Genomic DNA, 23,121 nt, shown 5'->3' with positions numbered 1-23,121 from the left:
ACTAATCATGTCAAGTACTCAATCTTTCCTCCTTTTCATACCCACAGATTTTAATCTGCAATAGTTTCCCATCTGGTACTCAAAGGATCATCAAGCAACACTTGACATGTTTAGTGCTACTCAGGTAAATCAAGCATGGGCATAGTTTGTCCCCTGGGACCACATACAGGTTTCATCCAGAACACTGCCCACACCTGGACAAACCCATCACGATTTCTAGGGTCATTGTTACACACGGGAAATCTCATCAGTACATTGTTAAAGGGGCTAGCACATTAGCATACCCCAAAGTTATATTTCCCTATAAATTAGAGGCCAGTACCAATCTATGTGTGTTCTGAAACACTCTGCACACCCCTGCTACATGTGGGTCTGCCTTCCTCTTCTGTGTGTGTGTTCTGGACATCTTGCACACATCACCTACTTGCACGTAGGCATTCATCCTTCCCACAAAGTGCAGGTCATTTTGATGAATTCACAGAATTCCTTCTTCATGTTGTGATGAAAATATTGCCTTTCCCCCCAAAAATACTATCGCTCTGCACTCCTTGCTTCTCTTAGACTTCTTGTGTGTTTTACATGTTTTGTGTGCTTGTAAACCTTTATTAGAATCATAGAACATTTCCAGGTTAAACCTGACTGGTTTATTTAGAGTTTCTTAAGGGAACAAGCCAGTATTCATAACTGGAGATCCCATAGTTACCTGCCTCTTGCTAAGTCTCCAATTAAATAGCTAATTTCCCCAATTAATTCAGGAAACCTAAAATTTGGGTAACCTTAAAGGTAAAGGTATCCCCTGTGCAAGCACCGGGTCATGTCTGACCCTTGGGGTGACACCCTCTAGTGTTTTCATGGCAGACTCAATACGGGGTGGTTTGCCAGTGCCTTCCCCAGTCATTACCGTTTACCCCCCAGCAAGCTGGGTACTCATTTTACTGATCTTGGAAGGATGGAAGGCTGAGTCAACCTTGAGCCGGCTGCTGGGATCGAACTCCCAGCCTCATGGGCAGAGAGCTTCAGACTGCATTTCTGCTGCCTTACTACCCTGCGCCACAAGAGGCTCTTATTTGGGTAACATTATAGCACCTTTATTTATTCATTCATAAATTCAAACTTCCAGATTCTTGCATAGTCGCTTGTCCAAAATCCTACAACAACTCTACAGGTGCTGAAGATATCGGTCTTATACCCTGTAGTCACATAATTATTTAGAGGCTTTAAAAAGTCACCTAATGATTCATCTATGTCATTTTCTACTTTATTTTCCTTAGAGTGAACTTTGAAAAGCATGCTCACTCACAACTGCCTGTAGCTAGTTGTAAAATGCTGAGTACAGTATGCAGTACTAGTTTTATGAGCTAGCCTCCTTAAAACTATACTTCCTTTAACCAGATACACAACAGAAAAGATTATAGGTACAATAATGTACAAAGGTAACTAGCTAGCAGACTCAGGACATTACCCTGCCTAAAGCAGGAGCCTCTGAGCTCATCTCAGGAAGTCCTGTGTATGCAACAGGATTAATTCAGGCACAAGAGCCTGAAACATTAAGATTCACTTGAGGGGCTCCACAAGAATACCCTCTCAACCCCACTCCATACCAGAGACAATGTTAATGAATTCATCTATCCTACAAATGAACTGTTTTAAGGGATCAAGGGCAAGACTACTTATGTGTCTTCCATTCTGCAACTCAAAACAGAAGAACACACACTCAAGACACAGAATATAACAGGCATGATGAAGAAGCCCATTAATGGCGAGTGTACATTCAATACCACATACAACAGACTGGTCTACAGAACAATCAGTACAAAGGGATCAGTAGATGAGAGTAACAGTCCTAAACACCACAACCTTGTCCAATTCAGAACCCACCGCAAAGTGCTGACACAGCATGCCTATGGATGCAACTAGGGTTGCATGCTCTGGCATGCTTCAGCAAACACCGAAGCCTGAGGCAGCCAGTGATGTGGTACGGAGGGGAGGAGGGTCGGCAGTGCACCGGCCAGCACTCGTATGCAGGCAGAGACTTCTGCGCGTGTGTGCAGGCACCGACTGGCGTGCCACCACTACTCCTCCCCTCCCCGCTGCTAGCCACCTCAGGCTTTGGTGTTCACCAAAGTGTGAAAACCTGGTTGCAACCTTTTTTGCTCAACCTTTTTTGCTCAATGCCACATCAAAAAAAAAACATTCTGTTTAAATAACAGAAAAACAGAGAGAAATGTCAAACAATGAGCCTTCTGCTTTGCCACTTACCATTCTTCCTCTCACTTAGCGGAGGAAGGTTGGGGTTTCGACCAGGATGGAGGCTCAGGGTCAGCTCGGGCTGCAAGGAGAGCTCCTGCAGCTCATTGGCAACAGCTTCACTCTGAGGGCTTGGTGCCGCCGAAAGAGATACAAGCACCGTTTCATCCTCATTTTCGCCAGCCCCTCCTCCGTCCAGCCCATTTCCAGCAATGACGGAAGGGGGCAGGCACAGCACACCAGAGAAATCCACTTTGGCTTTCGTGATGGCAACCTGAAGGAAGAACACATTCAAAAGATAAGACATGGATACACAAACTATTATTTTAAGTACATGTAAAGTGATTATCATCTGCAGTTCCTACCTTGCACATATATTACAGTTACAATATTAGTTAAATAATAATAATAATAATAATAATAATAATAATAATAAACTTCAGATTAAGTTTGTCAGCTTTTAAAGAGGCATTTTATAAGCAGCTGCAAATCAAAGCAGCTATAAGTCTAGTTTCAATGCTCCCACAGTAGAATCATATTCACAGCATTACTCCCAGTTGAAACTAACCCTGGATTATTAATTTGTCTGAAGATATGCCAATACACTGCATTAAGAAGAATATAAGTCATACCACCAGAGACAGTTGCAACTGCCTGGGAGCCAGCTTGGTGAAGTGGTTAGGAGTGCGGACTTCTAATCTGGTGAGCTCGGTTTGATTTCCTGCTCCCACAAATGCAACCAGCTGGGCGACCCTGGGCTTGTCACAGCACTGATAAAGCTGCTCTGACCTAGCATTAATATCAGGGCTATCTCAGCCCGGCCCACCTTTCAGGGTATCTGTTGTGGGCAGAGGAAAGGGAAGGCAATTGTAAGCCACTTTGAGACTCCTTCTGGTAGAGAAAAGTGGCATGTAAGAACCAACTCTTCTTCTTCTTGGGTCTACTCTAGAAAAACCTGGCAGACCAGAAGAGATTCCAAAATCCAGAGAATGGATGCTGCAAAAGCCCAGAACATCCTTTGGATGTGCACAATGAGACCATGAGATACCAGGTGGTTCTACGTTTATGTATGTGAGCACAGAGTTCTGATGTATCATATGGTTAATGACAACATCAGTCTGCTGGAGGACATCCCACATCTGTAAGGTCTGGCCTACCAAAGGATTTGCTCATGTTATTTTGAGACAAAATTCATAATCTGCAAACAGCTCTAGAAAAGGATCTTCATGTTACTTTGAGACAAAATTCATAATCTGCAAACAGCTCCAGAAAAGGATCTTCCTCAGACACCAGGATTTCAGATCAGAATCCAGTTGCAGTAGAATTTGATGCCATCCCCACCATGTACCAGTTTATATTTGGGACCTGTAATTTTCCAAACGATTTACAGCCTGTCTTGGACCTCGCAAGCACTCATTCTCATTTTACAGGATGAAATGGCAGCACACTAATTTACCCACAGCTACATAATGAACCCATGGTAGACAGCAGATTAAATCCTACACATACCCCAATTCAAATTCAACACTAGCGCCTAATGAAATTAATTCTAGCGTTACTATGAATACTGCTAAATTTCCATACTCAAAATCCACCTGAACTACATATTTCTGTACTTTGAACCATGAGCTAATTTTTAAAAATATTTTTTTAAATTCATAAACATTTATTGGGTGATATGGACATATATGGAGGTGCCTGGATGGAGTCACTGAAGCAGTCGGTGCGAGCTTAAATGGACTCTGGGGAATGGTAGAGGACAGGAAGGCTTGAAGGATCATTGTCCATGGGGCCGCGATGGGTCGGACATGACTTCTGAATTAACAACAACAACAAATGGACATATATGGTCATGTCAACCCATCCACCCTTCCCAAAATGGCCAATGATGGGCCTGGAGGGGGTGGGGAGGGGAGGGGCCCAGTGCAGAATAGGTCTCAGGCCCATCTACCTTACAGGGTGTCTGTTGTGGAGAGAGGAAGGGAAAGATGTTTGTAGGACTCCTGTGGGTTGTGAAAAGCAGGGTATAAAAACCCAGCTTTTCTTCTTTGAAAACCTTGCAGTAAGATGAAATGCTTAACAGAATTGCTTCTTCATGTCCACAGAATATATAGTCTTATGCCTAATCTTCCCCTTGGGAGTTGTTCCTTCACTTAAAGTGAAGCAATACAATTGTTCTTTGGAGTTTTTTCCTTCTCTTTCCCCTAGGTGTGACCTGTACTGTACTGTCTGCTGTTCCTTTCGCTGGCTAGGCTCATTTACATTTGTAGAGTACTGAGATTATTAATTCCCTATAGCTTTCCCAATGCTAGTTGTTAGCCTGCAGAAAGGCATCTTAGGTCACGTAAAGGGTATAGTCCCAGTTATAATTCTGGGGTGATTTCTAGGGTGGAGCATGAAATATTGTTTTCCTTTAAAACTAGATCACAAGAGCTTTAATAAAGCTCTGTAAAATACTTAGTGGACTGTAGGCTGCAAACAGCTTGGTCTAGAAATTAGTTTCTTTTTTACAAAAAAAAATGTGTACAGATGGAATACAATTTGTGTCCTAGCAAAATATGAGTTCTATTCAGTTTTATGTCATCTCCAAACAGTAAATTGGAAGAGGATTAATTAAAAAGCTAGTTATATTTTCAGAGCGCTGAAAGCCAGCCTGGATAATATCAAACATTCAGTTCTGACAGAATGCCCAGAATAAGCTAAGCAGTAACACAGAAACATTAATTGCATTTTCAAACAAAATGTTCTAATGCAAGACGGTAGAAGGACCAATTCCTCTCTCTGGCTGGCAAAAACTGTACTTGGACGACCACATAAGACATGGTAGCCCATGGCTCTTTGCATGCCTACCTGTCACTTTCATACCTTGCAAGAGGGGTGGCAGAGCATCCCATGCATTGCATCTGGCCTAACCAGCATTATCCTCATTTCACATGATAGAACTGGTATGTAAGAAGAGTGCACCACAGCCTGCTTTCCAATATGAAATTAAAGTGCAGATTTGTGCCATTTGCAGTAGTGCAAGGAACTTAACATACACTTTTTATACCCTTTCTTATCCTATCCCTTAGCCAGCAGGTTCACCTCCTCGCATCCCAGCATGCAACAGCTAAGCTTGCCAGCAGTGGGCTACAAACAAGCTGGGTAATCAGAAGGTATTCCTCGTCACCCCTAAGCCAGCTCATGGGTTACTGACCTATAGATATAGTATCCTCCCTGGTTTTCTATAAAACAAACTCTAAAGATCATTTTTAGTGTTCTAGTGTCCAGGAAGTGGAGCGATTATGCAGAATATGGTTGAGAAGCATAGCTGTGGACAGGCCCACCAAGGGGCTTTCCCATTCCCACCCCCTCCAGGCCAATCAATGGTCATTTGGGGAGGGGTGGGTGGTCATATAAACCGATACATGTTTAACAGATTTTTTAAAAATATACATAAAATTAACTCCGATCCATCTGGGAAACCCCTCCAGGACTGTCAAGAAACTCCAGTGTTTCATGAAACCCTGGTTGAGAAAGCTTGGCTAAACATAAAACTTTAATTTTGAGCCACCCATTGAGATATTTATACAGTACAGAAATTCTAATGTAAAGGACTAAAAAAAAATAAAGCAGCATAAAATAGCTTTGCAGTTTGACAAAAGCTATTACTCATTACAATGAAGAGCTCTTTTCTTCCTTAAAGCGAGAACACGTCTGATGGTGGGGGACAGGAGGGACCTGGCCATCTTGGTACCTTGGGAGCTGATGCTGGTTTAAAGGTTTATGAGATTATATATTTTTATGTAACCCACCTTGGGTCTTAGGAGGAAAACTGGCTATAAATGTAATTAATTCATCATCATCATCGGTATCTAAAATTTTCCTATCAAACCTTGAAGGCCCATCATATCATATACTCCTACACAGACATGACAAAGCTTACTATTGCTAACCAATAATTCAGTGAAGCCCCTTCCCTATTCTCTGCTCTTTTAAATCATTCTCTATTTAAGGAAGGCGTTACTAAGGTAATGGCAATTTCCTCCTCATTTAAGAATTGCTAAGCAACCTGCATCAACTAGCAGCAGCAGGTGGCATGCAGGGGAAAGCTATTTTGGGAAGCAGTCACTACTTTTCTTTCATTTAAAAACAGCCATCATTTAATGACTCGGGTGAATGTAATCAGAAGGCCAAAAGAAAATGTAATCTTTGAGCACAGTGGTGTTAAGTGGACCAAGCTTTATACCGAGCAAAAGGGGGGCGGGTGTTGTATTATGGCTAGATACGGCACACTCTCCTTGTGATCCCAATGACAAAATGGCAGAAAACTACAAAACTGAGAATCAGGCAGAAATATTAAGCAAAAACACTACCATATTACAACATACACTCTCTAGACCTCAGGCAACATTACAAAAGGTGCAGAGAAGAGCCATCAGCAAGGTTTATCACTAATTTTTACACATTAGATAAGGTATCCTTTGTAAGTTTTAGAGGCAAGACTGCTAAGTCTGATACATGGTATAATCATTCCAGAAGGAATGACTGGTCACCTGTCACCTGAACCTTTGGTTAGCTCTCAAAGTGAAAAGGTGAAGTTGTGAACTCCTGTACTGTTTTTATTGTCACCTTCTACAGTTTAGGAGGCAAAGCAATTGCCTCTTGTCTTGCTCTCTCTCCAACAATGCTGCTTACAGGACAAAGGGAGGAAGAAAATTCTCTATGAGAAGTAAAATATGGGAAGAACTGGATGGAAAGTAGGCAGGGGAATGGAGAGGCTGCACTTCCCAGTCAGCCAGGAAAGTCAGAGCAGTGCAGTGGTTGCCAGACTAGGCCTGGTGAGACCCAGGTGCAAACTGATTCAGCCAACTTCTCAACCTAGCTTATGGCTATTGCAAGGATAAAATAAAGAAGAGAAGTTAGCTACACTGAGCTCCTTGGAGGAGAAGCCCAACATACCTTACTCAGGTGTGGTTTACCCCCCCTTTATTGAGTTTATTATATACTAGTATCAAATCCCATTTTAATGGGCTTTGAAAAGGGAGGCAAGCAGGAGGGCATGAGAGGGTGGCCACAGCTCCCTTTAGGCCACAAAGCAGGCTAAAGGGAGTGGAAAGCCCCCCTCCCCGGGCTAAAGGGAGGCTTCAAACTCCTCCCCCCCCGGCGCCCTCCCAGCAGGAGCATACCTGTCGCTGCCTCTCTCCTCCTGGGTGAAAAAATAATATACAATATAAAAGCTTCTATTTCCCAAGAATTGGTAAGAATCCTCTTGATTAAAAAAGGTCTTACTGGTGGCAGCAAAAAGGAAACAACTGGACAGGGGGAAATGTGAGTAGTTTTAATGGACACTCCAATAATAACCTTGTGCAGGTAAGGCTACAAGAATGTGACTACTGAAAGATCTGATACATGCCTGAAAACACCCGATATACTTTGCTGAACCTAGGCAAGTCTGTTCCCGTATGAGAGCTCACCTGGGACCCTGTGTACACTGGCTTGCAATCTTCTGAAGAAAGTTAGAACACAAACGTAATAAATTAGGTCACCCAGTGAACTGTCCGGGGGTTTTAATCTAGGTCTTTCAAGAGAGATGCCCAGTACCGCAGTGCTAACTATACCATACTGCAATGACAGAATGTTTATCAAGTTATAAACATAAATTAAAAACAGCAAATGAGCTAACATTTTCTTCTGCTTATTGTATGCAGCCATGTGTCAAATATTAATATCCATTTCTTGTGTCACTCTCCTACAGGTTGTTGCTTGAGGAAAGTCAAAACAGGTTTCACAATACAGTGACAGAAGTGTGATAAGAATTTGACAGGTGGTGCCTGAAATACTGAACCTTGCCTTTTCATTATCTTCAAAAGAAAGGGATAGAAATCTACAGTGACCACTTGAAACAATCTCCTTGCTGCCCTGAGCAACGAGACAGTAAGAACCATGCAAATCATGTCAGAGAAAAGATACAGCAGAAATATTACTTTCCCAAACCCTAGCCACAAAAAGACTAATGTTATGAATATTTCTTTAAGTTACTGAGCCTTGGGGTGTTCCATCCTTTTACAAGCCTTCCTATGTCACACAGAGGAATGAACTGTGCTTGTTTCTTGTAGCCACATACAATTAGAAAACTACTGACAGAAGTACTCAGAGAGTTGTAGGAAACAGCCATATTTCACTCCTTTGCAATCTGCCTATGTACAGCAGGGAGCAAAAAGCTGACAGAAGCCAAAAAAAATTTTTTTACAGTTAAAAACAAAAATTTTACATGCAAATTTATCTGTACCAACCTATAATGATTTTAGGACTAGAGTAAAATCCTCAACCATTGCCTTAAGTAAAACTGAGCCTTTACTAAGATAGGGTGAGTGATCAAATATTAGTACAAGATATAAGGAAAGATCTCCCCTCCCAACAGAAAAACCACGGCATAGACTATATTTCTGACAGCCAAGCCATTGTTGCACTCTTTCAGGTTTAGCATCAAACTTTACAAATCTGAACAAAATAAAAAGATACTGATGAATTGCTACAGTCATAATTAAGTAGATTCAGGAAAAGGCTTTTAAAAAAAATCCAACAGAGTAGATCTTTTTCCAACCAGCTTCTATTTCATAGAATTTTTCTCTGTAATTCTAAACTGATAGTTTCATTTACAGTATTATGGACAGAATAAACTTGTTAAATATGTGCGGAGGAGAAAAACTTGGGATGTTTTTCAATACTCAGAGGTAGCTCTCATTCAGAGGCTTGTGATAACTGTTATACAGGCAACAAGCAACTGCTGTACTAAGTGGGATCTGACTCAAAGTTTACAAAACAAATTCAGAAATCTGGAGAACACTCCAAAGGTACCTTTTTAATGAGCTGAAAGCTTTTTTGATGAAAAGGTTCACTCAAACTGTGTAGTTTAAAGTTTTTTCGGTACTGGGAGATTTTACTGAGTATACCACAGATATTTTTCAAGGAATATTTTCAAGGAAACAGAAATGTCGGTTTGAAAGATGACTATGTCCACAACTCATATGCTATAATGTGCATAATACACTATTGATGATTTCAGTATGTTCTACATTAAACATTTAACTCCATATCCTAATATATAGTTCATGCAAAAAAAGCATTGTGTACTTCAGAATTTGTTTTTGTTTTTAAACTTTTTTATTACCTTTCAAATGGCAAACATTCCAATGCACAAGCCTAGAGTACAGAAGTTTGCAGCTCTATGAAGCAGTGGGTGTAATAACAATTTTGCTTGTAGAGAACTACTTTTACAATTTTAAAATGTACAGAGTAGAATCATAGAGTTGGAAGGGGCCATACAGGCCATCTAGTCTAACTCTGCACTTACTGTTATTGAATTGCATCTTGTTCTTATATAGGTACTGAGCCTTTCTGCTTTATCTGGGCCGCATTTACTTATGTTTGCTCCTCACATCTCTGAAGAAGTTTTAATTGTTATAATGCAGGGGTAGTCAAACTGTGGCCCTCCAGATGTCCATGGACTACAATTCATTTACAGCAAATGCTGTCAGGGGCTCATGGGAATTGTAGTTGGACATCTGGAGGGCCGCAGTTTGACTATCCCTGTTATAATGGGCTTCCCTGGCCAGTCTCAGCTTACTCCCAGCTTCAGCTCTCTGATGGCTGACCTACAGTGCTTAATAACCTGCAGATACTCTTCTTTAGAGATCTGTCTTTCCTTCCATTTCTTGAACATTTTTCTTCCTTAGCTCCTCCTGAAGTTTTCTGTTCATCCAGTGGGCTTCTTGGCTATGTTTCTGCCTTGCTGGAATAGTCATGGCTTGAGCATGCAATAGCTCTCGTTTAGGAGAGCCCACCCATCAGTCGCTCCTTTTTCTTCCAGCATTCTTACCCACCAGATGACTCTCATCAAGTCTCTGAGTTTATTAAAGTCTGCCCGAACATGTCTGACTACGAGCTTCCTTGCCCCACCCCCCCATCTCAAAGGGAATTCTAGGTAGACTTGGTCACTCCCTCCCAGAGTCCCCATCTCCTTCACCCCATCCATCAGTTCTTGCCTGCTGGTCAGCATTAAGTAGAGTATAGGCAAGCCTCTCGTAGGTTCTTCCACCATTTGATATAGGGGTAGTCAAACCGCGGCCCTCCAGATGTCCACGGACTATAATTCCCATGAACCCCTGCCAGCATAATGGGAATTGTAGTCCATGGACATTTGGAGGGCCGCAGTTTGACTACCCCTGATAAATGAAACGGACGGCCAGGCAGGTCAGAAACTTGCATGACTCTGAATGTTTAGCGTAATAAAAACATATCATGATTTATAACTGAGACATTTCATGTTATGAAAATCTAAACTTTGTTTTGATTTGATAAGAAAATATTACGTATGTTACTGTTATCATTGTCCCCAACAGAAATGACGGTTTCAATGTTTCTAGAAGTTTTATATCTCTAGTTTAGGAATGGGTTGATCCAGAGTTCTAAATAAGGTTTGAACGATGATCAGGGAGAAAATTCTAAGAAGATGGGCCTTTTGTCAGATTCAGCAAGCATATCCAGATTTTCTGACAACTATGGACATCAGCAGCTTACTGAAAAAATCACTGGGTTCTGAATAGCTATCCTGTTCTTTGATGGTAAAATGCTTTACCACATGCCCCAAATTGTAAGTATACAGTTCGAGCAATCACATGTAAGCAAAATAACTAGCGTAAGGGATAGATCATAAGTAAGATACCAACAACAAGAAGTGTCAAAAGAGACAGAAGGAAATTCTCAACATACCTTACAGTTTCCTCAGCACAGTCCAATTCAGTTCCATGCCGGGAGTTCCAATCACTGCAATAGGAAACAGAAGTCATACATTTAAGTGGTACAGTCAAGAAAGCACTCAGTTCATCTCACTGGTTGTGCTAGTGCAAAGGGCAATGACTACTCTTATGTAGGAGCAAACATGTTTAAAGCCAATACATGACCCATTAATTATGTCAGATACAGGTTCATATGTGCCCACAGAATTGGACAGGGAAGCATAAAGGGTATTGTTTAAGAGGATTCATACACATGAGGAGGCAAGGAGAACTAAGATTGTTCAGGAGTATATACAAAACATGTCACAATCAACTGCTAGTTAATTCCCAATGGACAATCAGCTCCCTCCTGACACTGGAAGGGCTGTGCTATGATAGGGTGGAAGCTAATAGCTATTCACATGCAGACTGTTTGCTGCCACTGCCACCATTCACCAAAGAAAAGAGATGCATGCAGGTGGTATCTGTATGCAGAAGTCCCCCCTCACTGGAACTTGGTTCTAAGATAATATGAACAGGCTGCAAGCTTGCTGTGCATGTATCTTACTTAAACTCTATATTCAGAACTGGCCCTCTTTAAGAAAACCAATACAAATAGATCAATATGCAAGTCAATGACTCATATGACCCCACTAAAGCTATGACTAATTCTGCCTCAAGCCAGAATTATGTGACTAGCTTTAGAAGGAGAGTCAAAAAAATAATGTTAAACCCCAAAGATCATGCATGGGGTGCAGGTGGGACAGTCAGGTTCTATGAACAGCAATACAAATTTAGATCTTCAGAAAAAAAGTCTTTAAAAAGTCCATAAAAGCTGCCTCTCAGCTGGTAAAACAGATTATCAAATCAGACATCTCTCTCTGAACATCTATATCATACCTTCTTATTATTCCTCACCTTTTCCAGAAAAGCTCTGGCTATTAGGTTGGCTCCAGAGAATGTACAGTGCTATCAGACAAATGGTCCAGCCACCATGATTGCCCAAAGTTTTAAGTTCTCAAGATTCACTCACCCCCAGAAACTTGCTTTGAACTAGAAGTCACAGGGAATATGGTTCTGCTTAGAGAACTTCAAGCTCAAGTGTCTTTTTTTAAGTGGGAGGATAAGAAAATTAGTTTTGAATTCAGTAGCACTTCAAAAAGTGACAGAGTTTCAGGCTGTAAGTTTTTGAGTCAAAACTCCCTTGTCAGACACAGTAGAAGTGGAGATCAGAAAGTCAGAAAGTGGGAGGAGAGTTGTACAGAATGCTTGTAAAGGATGCAAGATACAATGTACATTGTAATCAGCTTGATTAGAACAGAGAGGAAATGCTTGAGGGCAGAGAATTAGCATCTATGAAAGATAAAAATCCTATGTCCCTATTCGGCCCCGGGGGAGGGGGTGAGTCCATTGTTCTTAGCTTGTGAATTAACTTGAGTTCAGCAATCTCATGCTGCAATTTCCCTTTGAAATGTCTTTGTTTGAAGACTGCCACTTTTAGTTCAGCAATGTGATGACCTAGAAGACTAAAATGTTCTCCCATTGTTTTTTCCACTGTTTTTAATGTAACAGTTATGTTCTCAGACATTCTTGGAATTACAATACCTACCTAATATAATAAGGAAACCTATCAATAAAGCCAGAATGATACCAAGGGATAACCCACTACAAAACAGGCCCAAACAAAATAGCAACAGACTACCACGGATGGACACATACAGCCCTCAACTCAGATTGGTTCAATGTATCATTAGTAACCTACAATTTATGCTGGATAATGACACAGGCATAGAATCTTAATAACCAAACAGAATACCTACAAGTTACAATATTGATCAGCCACTGCACATTCAAAAAGAGAGAAGCAAATGTTCAAGTTAAAGAGAGTACTATTGAGACATACTTGCTATACCACCCACCCCCCACAAGTCTGATGTGGCTGTGTTGATACTGTGCAGTAAAGAGATGTTCTTTACACACAAGGCATATTTCCTGATTTATTAACAGGCTTTACTAGAGAAACTAAGTTGCAAAAATGCTACCAAAACTAATCAACAAAAAATAGAGTCAGATTCCTTGGTCTTGCCTGCTCATTGAATAATTAGATTTGGAAACATAATAAGCAGAGGGCAAACCAAGGCATTATTGCATATTCATAAGGCATTTGCAAAGGTATGGGGTTGGTTCAGAATTAAATTAGGTTTGAACTGTTCCCTTGCATGCCAATATTCCAGCACATAGGATTTTGTGGAAGCCCTTCAAATAAAGAATTTCTGAAGTATAATAGAAAGCCTAACGAACACTAGAATTTCAGACTTTCTTAAAAGCCATTAAATCATGAAGAACTTCACCAAAATGGTGAATTATCTTCAGATAGGAGTTTTATTCAATCCAGACCAACAGAGTAGAATATCTATCACCCCTTAAATAGATTTAAATTATTTTAGGCCAAATTGAATCATATAGACTATCTATTGGATACTCAAGAATCAGAAATGAAGAATACAACTGATATGAACAGTTAAGTAAAAGGATTTACAAATTAAGATCCCTGAAAGACTTCAGCAAGAACTGCATAAAGATGGGATTAGGATATCAGTTAATACAGGGATCAGAGAAAATACCACAAATATATAGGTTAGGGTTGGGCACCTCCCCCCCTCCCCACACCGCAGCACCAGCTGCCAGAACAGCCAACCCTAGGGTTGTATCTCATGCCTGAAAAGACTGCTACAATAGAAAGAGGCAAGCCCTATCTGTGCTGGCAATGCAATAGGGAGGTTGAGACCCTTTTCTAGACAAGGCAGCAATGCCTGCTGGCTCAAAAATTCTGGAACAACATACTAGGGAAAACTGACAAATGGCCTAAATTGCAAATGGCCGCATGACTCTAAGATAATCTCACTAGATATTTTACTGCATAATCTTTCAGAAAAAGAAAAATACCTAGTTAAAAACTTGTTGGCTGCAGCAAGGCAGCCGCCGGCAAAGTTTCAGAAGTAGCCAAATCTGCTGCTGTAGATGAGTGGGTGTGCAGGCTATGGTATGTAGCTATAAGAGGAACTGGGGGGAAAAGGGACTTCCAGGAACTGTTAGTTGAACTTTGGACTTTAATTATTAGATACTGAAACAGACATAGGCAAAAAAAGAAGTCAAAGAAGCCATATTAAGATATAGCTGTTCTAGTGAACTTGATAGAAACTAAATAAACACAGCTTACCTGGGCAGCCACATTCTGGACCAGCTGCAATTTCCAGGTCAGGGCCAAGGGTAGCCCCATGTACAGCAAGTTACAGTAATCTAATCTGGAGGTGACCATTGCATGGATCACTGTAGTATGTTCTTCTGGGGCCAGATAGGGCACTACTAAGTTCGCCTAGCACAGATGGTAGAATGCTAGGTAAGCTACTTTTGTGATGTGAGCCTCCATAGAAAAGGTGGCATCAAAGTTCACCCCCAAATTCCCGACAGTGTGCAAAGTTGTCAGTTGCACACCAACAAGGCAGGGAAGGTGCATTTCTCTCCTGATTGCTTTTTCCCCAGCCACAGGACCTCCATCTTTGAGGGGTTAAGCTCCAGACAGCTCTATTGGAGGCACCTAGTCATGGCCTCTAGACACCTAGCCAGAGAAACTGGGGTTTGGCCACCCATCAACAGATAGAGCTGGATGTCATCAGTGCGCTGATGATATTCCAGTCCATATCCTCAAACCAGCCGCGCAAGGGGCCACATATAGATGTTAAATAGCATCAGAGAGAGAATCAGACCCAGCGGCATTCCACATGGGAATGGACAGTGGCCCAACATTCTTCTACAAATTGACCTCAAGCTTGTTTCAAGGTTCTAACAAGGTAACTGCAGCTACTGTATACCCTTGACTGAAGAAGGATACATTCTTTCATCCTCTTCTACTAAGAGTGTGGCTTAGGAAAGGAGGGGACATCGACCTAGGCAATCATACCAGCTAAATCAACCTCAGCAATCAATGGCATGACAGATGTTGCATCCAGATCACCCTCAAATCTAGTTGACTTACCCATCTTTTAGACCAGCAGCATAACAGATTTTTCCCCATCTTTGTTTTATTTAAATTTTTAAGCTACGACTGTACTACAAGCAAAGTTGCACAAGTTTCATTTTTTCCCCTCTGTGAACATAACGTCATCTCTAAGAGATGCTGAGGTCTTGTCTTACTAATAAATTTCTTAATTCAGTGGAAATGTTTATACACCATTGTTTACAAGCCCAGGCCAAACTATTGCTGTTCCAGCAATTACAATGGGTTATCTGCCTCCACTGGTGGTGACTCAGAGCTTAGGAGTAGTGGAACAACATGGAAAATCTCCAGCTGGCATTAAGAAAAAGTCTCTAGTCTGAATGTGACAACTGAAGTTTTATCCTTTTCCCCATCATCCCAAATCTCTGCAACGTGCCTCACCTATTACCTGTTCTAAATAAGTAAAGAATTAAAACACTAGAATCTTCCATGTACTCAAAAAGAAAAAAGAAATGACATGTTCCTATATCATGTACCATATCAGGGAATGAGCCTCTTATGCCAGCCTTCCCCTAACCCAGTGCAGTTTAACATGGGACATCAGGAGTATCCTACAAATCTCAGATGCATGCAGAGTATGACAGCCATTTCTCCTGACTTGTAATCATTTCAGACTACCCACAGAGAATAGTTTTATACTGCACATTTCATCCCTGGGATAAATCCCAGATTTATCCACCCAGCACCTTAAAAGTGGCACAGTGCTTTTTTTTCAATCGTATGACATGTGTGTTATGTAGCCAGGCAAGAGACATTTGAAGGTTATTTGCCATTGCCTGTCCCCATGTCATGGCCCTGGTATTCCTTGGAGGCTGCCCTTCCAATTGCTAGCCAGAATCGATTCTGCTTAGCATCCGAGATTTGACAAGACTGGACTTACCCAGGTTATCCGGGTAGGGCTTCAAGTAGTACCCAAAAAAACAGGGTTCAGCCATCTATGAACTGTGGCTCGGCTTAATGACCAAACACAGAATGACTTGTCAGCTGAAGCAGCTAAGTAATGGTGAATCAAGCCGACAATGGCAAAAAATCCTTTCAAAGCTTTTATTGCATCAATCAGAGTCAAAACTAGCCCCAGGTCTTAGAAACTCATTTTAAACTTTTAACGTCTTCCTCAGTGACTCTACAATTCACTGCGGTTTGATATGAGACATATACATATTAACAATTTACTTGATTTTTTACAGAGGAGCATTAAACATGGAGGATTGAAAACACTGAAAGAAAATTACATTTGCGAGATAACTAACACTGGTAGGAATAAGATTTCACAGAAGCAATCTTTGATGTACATTAATTAATATGGATTTTGTAATATGTTAATTTATTAATGGATTTATTTTGAATTGTAGAGTTACTGAGGAAGATGTTAAAAGATGAAAATGAGTTTCTAAGATCAGGGGCTCATTTTGACTCTGATGCAATAAAAGCTTTGAAACGATTTTTTGCCATCATCAGCTTGGTTTACTTTGTTACTTGGGCTTAGTGACCAACTTATTTTCCTTCCAGCTGGCTGCAAACTCCACCGCGGTATTACTTGTAGCAGTATGATAAATCATTCACCAATCAGACAATATGCAGTCTTAAGAGGAAAGCAAGTCTTTAAACTTAAAAGGACTGAACATGTTGTCCCCACAATTATTTACATGATATGGGTTTTACTTTTAAGCTGTAAATAATTTTGTAACTCATTGGTTTTCCCTTTCAAATTCTTTAAAAGAACAGTTAAATTATTAACCCAAAACTATAGAAAAGGCGGCTAACACTTTTTGAGTAGCAGAAATTCAGAGTGTGCAATCAGGCAAGTTTTCCAGATTGCACAGGGGAGACCGGCATGACTGCACAAGCTTGGTGGTACCCCTAAGCTGCATGCAAAATATTTTCCCAAGCTCAGTTACTGGCACCTCCAGGAAAAAAAGATCTATGGCTAAGACTGCCAAGCCCACTTCAATAGGCAGCTGAATCACATTATAGCTATATACATCCTGTCCAAAGGTTGCTTCTAAAAGAGATTACTTCTTCATTTTGACCTTAGCAACAGAATTTGAAATAGTTGCAAGTCTGGTATTCTCATTAGAGTATGGATCTAAAGGAACAACAGTGGGATATATAATGTAAAGGTTAAGGTATCCCCTGTGCAAGCACCGGGTCATGTTTGACCCTTGGGGTGACACCCTCTAGCGTTTTCATGGCAGACTCAATACAGGGTGGTTTGCCAGTGCCTTCCCCAGTCATTACCGTTTACCCCCCAGCAAGCTGGGTACTCATTTTACTGACCTCGGAAGGATGGAAGGCTGAGTCAACCCTGAGCCGGCTGCTGGGACTGAACTCCCAGCCTCATGGGAAGAGCTTCAGACTGCATGTCTGCTGCCTTACCACTCTGCACCACAAGAGGCTCTAGTGGGATATTGTCCTGTTAATTAGATGGCAGTTTACCAACTTGAAGATTAAAGGAAACATGACGACAATTACTTGGACTTAAAACTTTTAAAGCATTATATATTGTTCTATTATTCGATAGAGTTGGAATAATATTTGGGTGCAGATTCAACTACCTCCCAAAGCCTTGATAACATCATATGGAATTTTTGTGTATTGAAAAGTTATTTGCACACATATGAGGAAGGCATGAAATTAGCACTTTACCAAGACCTTAATTTTTTCTTTGTGTATATAATGTTTAGGGACACATAGTGTTTTATTCCACATATCCTTTGCCGTGCATAGATATGTCCCTCTTGATCCTTTTTTCTTTGGCTGATACTGAGAGCCTGCTTCATCCTTTTTTCCATTTGAAAAAAATACTAGGACAGAAAGGGAAGAAGTAAAGAACCCAAAAGGTAGATGAAGTTGTCCTGAGACATAGAGCAACATGGGCCAAAAGTGAGTGGAAAAATCAGCTGCAAGCCAAGAACTCCAAAGCTCTTAAAGCAAATTCCTGTGCTGAAAAGCAATCATCAGGAAGAAAAACTTCCTTGCTGTTGGCAACTTGGAAAGTGTTTGTGTAGAACACTTAGAGGGGACATTCAATGATCACGTTACATACCTGGTATGCAGTAGTGGATTAAAAGTTAAGAACTATTGTTCTAGACCTAACCATGTCCACCTTCCTCTTCAGAGTTGAAAACGTAGTGTAAGATATGTACAGCATTTCTTCAGGCCCCTACTGCAGGGGTAGTCACAACCTGTGGTCCTCCAGATGTTCATGGACTACAATTCCCATGAACCCCTGCCAGCAAACACTGGCAGGGGCTCATGAGAATTGTAGTCCATGGACATCTGGAGGACCACAGATTGACAACCCCTGCCCTACTGTACACTCTGAATCCACCAACTTTTAATGTTTTGTAAGAAACAGGAGGAACATTTCCTTCAGATTTTCACAAAACAAAAGCTAACCTGTTTCTCCAAGAAAGCATCCATTATTACTTCCAATTCCAAATCAAGACCTCTAAAATACCAGAGACCTTTAAATGCTGCTTTCAGATGAGAAATTATAACGAATTGCAGCATGAACAAGGACTGGACAGAAAGGAAATTCACAGCAGCACTTCTCAAAGTTCTGCAACCCAACAGGATCCCCATCCCCCAGTGGTCTTCAGCTATAAATGTCAGGCCTACTTGGGAGAGATTTTGTTTATTTTAGGCATGTGAAAATGGGAAGCCTTCTGACAGACAAGTTAATGAAGATGCAAGGCAGAGCAAAAAGCCAATCAAAAGCTGTCAGCTCAAATCCCTACTTGTTTCTAAACAGCCAAGTCAAAAAAGGAAGAAGAGCTGGTTTTTATATCCCTCTTTTCTCTGCTCTAGCGAGTGCCAAAGCAGCTTGCAAGCATCTCCCCTTCCACTCCCCATAACAGGCACCCTGTAAGTTAGGTCGGGCTGAGAGTGTTCTAAGAGAAATGTGACTGGCCCAAGATAACTCAGCAGGTTTCATGTGGAGGAGGAGTGGGGAATCAACCCCAGTTCTCCAGCATAGAGTCTGATGCTCTTGGCTACACCATGCTGCATTTTCCCAACAAGCCATAGTTCAGTCTGAATACTGGGGAAGAAAATTCTGCCCATAAACAATAACAAGTCTGACACGTGCATGCTGAGGGTGAATAGATCAGGGCTTCCTTTTGCTTCCACTGTTCTTCTGAACACTCAGACGCAAACTGTGTGAGCTGCATCCTATCGCCTCTCTTCAGACACCAACAACAGTCAACTTGTTAAATTAAAGCCCCAAAAGCTCCAAGGAAAAGAAAGGCAGAAAATAAACAATAGAAAGTATTCAAGGTAGTCACACCTCAAAACTGGGAAGAGAGATAAGGAAGTGGCTTTGCAACTTATGCTCTGTTCCGCTCTTCCAAGGGAAGTGCCCAAAGCAATGGTGCATTGGCAGCCTGCAAGCCCATGTTATTTATTCCTTAGCACTCTATTCTGCTTTAATCAAAAGTGTATAATAACCCTTCTTGCACTTACAGCAGAGCTTACCAAACCCTATGAGCCAGACTGCTACAGCATCTATCAGTTTGTGGCACCTAGCTTTTTAGGTACCAATAACTAGACTAGGGTTGGCCCCTTCGGCCATTCCGCGATGGCCAAAGCGGCCGAAGCACGCTGAGGTGCCCAACCCTAAACTAGACAATATGGGCATATCTAACCCTGAAATACAAGCCTAAAATACAAGGCTGGCTTCTAAATCCAAAGAAAATTTGTCAAAGTGAAAAGATAATTCATTAGTTTTCCTACTCCAGTTTAATTGCTTGCTCTAAGGAAGGGACCAAAAAAACCAATCCTAATCCTAAAGTGCCTTGACCAAAGTATAATGTGGAAAAAGCACACAGAACATTTATATGCCCGTACACCAAAACATCTAGCAAAGTAATGCTATGACTGAAGGGAGATACAGAGAAGCTAAACTTTAAAATTATTTATTCTATAACCCAAATTAACTTCACAATATAGCTGCTTGAGTGCTTGGGGTGAGTTTTCTGTATGCATTCATCCCCAGGCAGGATTTGGTTTTAGTACTGAGAAAATCTTTTAAGATTAAAAACCAGATACTCATAACAACTCCAGAACTCTCATTGAAGACTCAGCAATACAGCTTTCATAAATACTATTAGTATCATATCCATCTATATACTATTTGCCAAGTATGTTCCCTATCTGTGGATACCTAAATCTACACACCTGCTCCAAATACGTTTTTCTGCAAACTTAGGTGAACCCCTAGGTTTGCAGAAAAATCTGAAAAGCTTAAAAAAAATACATTGGGCAGCTTAACCCCAATAAACCACTGAGCAAGTGAGTGGCCCAGCGGTTGCTGCTGCAGTATTGGCAGCTGCAGTGGTGACAGAGCATCAAAGATGCCAGCAGGCCTGGCCATGGCGGCAGCAGAGCCCAGGAGCTACTAACAGGCCTGTCTGCAGTAGCCATGGAGACTGGGAGCTGTTTTTGGCTTGGCTTGGGGCAACTCCCAGACATCACCACAATGGCCAGCCTGCAAGGGAGTCCTCCCTGATAGCATGAGTGGGGAATGAGATCCCCCTCCAAAGTTTTGTGGGGTCACCACTTGTTTCATTCTATTAATACTCATACATTTGCTTTCTTTCTATGCCACTTCTCTGTTGCTCAAAATAAAACCTAAGAGTTTAAAAAACAACCAGCAACTGGCATATTAAAAAAATAACCAAAAAACAAGAAGAATCAAGTCAGAGAAAAGTCCATTTAAGCAATATGGCTACACTGAGCCATATCAAATTATTAAGAGGGTAAGCCTCCCTTCCCTCAACTGGCAAACAACACCATAAGGATGGAGCCATCAAGAAGAAATTATTGCTCTTTGGGTCACAGGTAGCAGAAAGAGAAGTCTAGATGCAACAATATTAGGGTGCCCAGTTTCATATGGGGAGAGGTGATCCTTCAATTACATGGGATCCAAACTGTACAGAGTCTTAAAAGAGATACTATACTTAGTCAAGTAGGTCACCATGTTCAGCAGGGTGGGCACCCAGAAGGCTGGATGTTATTCCTTAAAGATATTTTTAAGCCTCTTAAACTCATTTAAGATTCAAAGCAAGTCTACTATTAAACATATTAAAATTACAAAAAAATAATTCTATATTACTAAGACTTCTGGGCCATGTTCCTATTCGTGTGACAATTCTTGTATTTCTTTCACCGAATGGTTATAAACCTTATTGCTACCGTATCTTATAACCCATTTACTGACTGGTCTTATACGCTTTTGTAACCAACTTATTGACTGCAAAAGTTTATATCACACTTTTAATCCACCTTGAGTTTCAATAGGAAAGGTGGGTAATGAATCAAAAGAAGAAGAGTTAATTCTTATATGCTGCTTTTCCCTACCCAAAGGAGGCTCAAAGAGGCTTACGATCACCTTCCCATTCCTCTCCCCACAACAGACACACAAATTCACAAATTTGCTAGTGGAATTTGGGATGGGTGGGATGGGTGAGGCTGAGAGAGCCCTGATATCACTGCTCGGTCAGAACAGCCTTATCAGTGCTGTGGCGAACCCAAGGGCACCCAGCTGGCTGCATGTGGGGGAGCGCAGAATCGAACCCGGCATGCCAGAGCAGAAGTCCGCACTCCTAACCACTACACCAAACTGGCATTAAAAAATTAATGCTCTAAAAGTAATCCCCAAAAATCTCATTTATCTCTTGCCCCAATGTTGTTGAAATTTCAGGTGCATTCAAACTGCTTCTTGCTTTAATGTTAGTACAGCAATCCCACAGGCTCCCCAATGAAACCCTCAGCATTCATCTGATCATTTTTGCACTTCGTCCCATTTCCTATATACATCCTCCTCACACATGGGTAATCAAAGGCAAGCACATTAAGTTCTCTACTCATGCAGCATGACTAATAATCCCTATGAAAACTCACTCCGGAGAAGGCAGCTTTACAACATTCATAGCCAATTATAATCATTCTGGTTCACCCAAGACCCACTAGTCTTCTCTTTTCCACTAGCAAATTTGTGACAGGGTCAGTAAGAACAGTGCAGCAAAGAAGCCAATCAGCTTTTAGACCCAAAGCATTTGTTCTGCTGAGTACTTGTTAAAGCTAATGAAAGGTGGGGTTCACTTGGCTCCAAACCAGGTAGGTGACATATTACATAATTAGAGGGAGGAAAAGCTACTGGGAAAGGGAGATCAGAATAGCTGGAAATGCGGAACAGAAGAGGAACCAGCAGTATAGTTACTAAGATTGTTTGAATCTCATTCAGGGAGGAGCACATACCTCAACTGGAGCTTCAGATTTAATAATTCTTTTCAGCCTCTTCCAGTTATTTATTACTATTTTATTAGTTAAATTTATATGCCACCGCTCCTGGCCAGCCAACTCACAGTGATTCACAACAACAGTTCATAATAATAAAAGACAATCATAAATAAGCAATAACATTTTTAAAGTCCCCATTCCATTCCCTCCCCAACCCATTCTAAGCCTTCTGCCACACATCCATGGAACATCAGAAGAGAGGCTACAGATCTTTCTGAGCCTGGCTTCAACCAAATGCCTGGTGGAAGAGATCCATCTTGTAGGCCCTGTGGAACCAAGTCAGTTCCATCAGTGCCCTTATCTTTTCCAAGAGCTCATTCCACCAGGTAGGAGCAAGGACTGAAAAGGCTCTGGACCTGACTGAAGCCAGGCAAGCTTCACATGGGCCAGGGATCTCCAACCTACTTGAACTCACAGGTCATAATGCCCTGCACGGGGCATAGGGATTCAGATGGCCCCTCAAATACACTGGGCCCAGACCATGAAGGGCCTTGAAGGTCAGCACCAAAATCTTGATCCAGTAAACAACTGGTAACCAATGCAACTGCCTCAACACCATGTCAGGGATGTTATATTCCTGCTTGGATTCCAAAGCACAAGCAAGCCAATGATGTTGTAATAAGACTGTTGGGAGTAGGGCTCATAAGACCGGGATTCAAGTCCCTACTCAGACATGCTGTCATGTGCCAGGCCTGCCTCATGTGTCAAGGTGGTCATTTTCTCCCAGGCTTCAGTTGTACTCCTAGTGGTGCCCCT

At 41.4% G+C, this 23,121-nt stretch overlaps 1 protein-coding gene across 3 annotated transcripts in view; it reads right to left on the bottom strand.

Annotated features, from left to right (window-relative positions):
- MRTFA (myocardin related transcription factor A) overlaps positions 1-23,121 on the bottom strand; it is a 111,050-nt gene that overhangs the window by 82,257 nt on the left and 5,672 nt on the right. For all 3 annotated transcript variants that reach the window (XM_077339403.1, XM_077339405.1, XM_077339404.1), the window contains exons 2-3: positions 11,002-11,055; positions 2,260-2,521 (exon numbers count right to left, since the gene is read on the bottom strand). The gene's annotated coding sequence lies outside the window, so the exon portion shown is untranslated. The remainder of the gene's footprint in view (positions 1-2,259; positions 2,522-11,001; positions 11,056-23,121) is intronic.

The sequence above is a fragment of the Paroedura picta genome, chromosome 5 (assembly GCF_049243985.1).
Source record: "Paroedura picta isolate Pp20150507F chromosome 5, Ppicta_v3.0, whole genome shotgun sequence".
Lineage (NCBI taxonomy): Eukaryota > Metazoa > Chordata > Lepidosauria > Squamata > Gekkonidae > Paroedura > Paroedura picta.
This window is presented reverse-complemented; position numbering and strand designations above follow the sequence as displayed.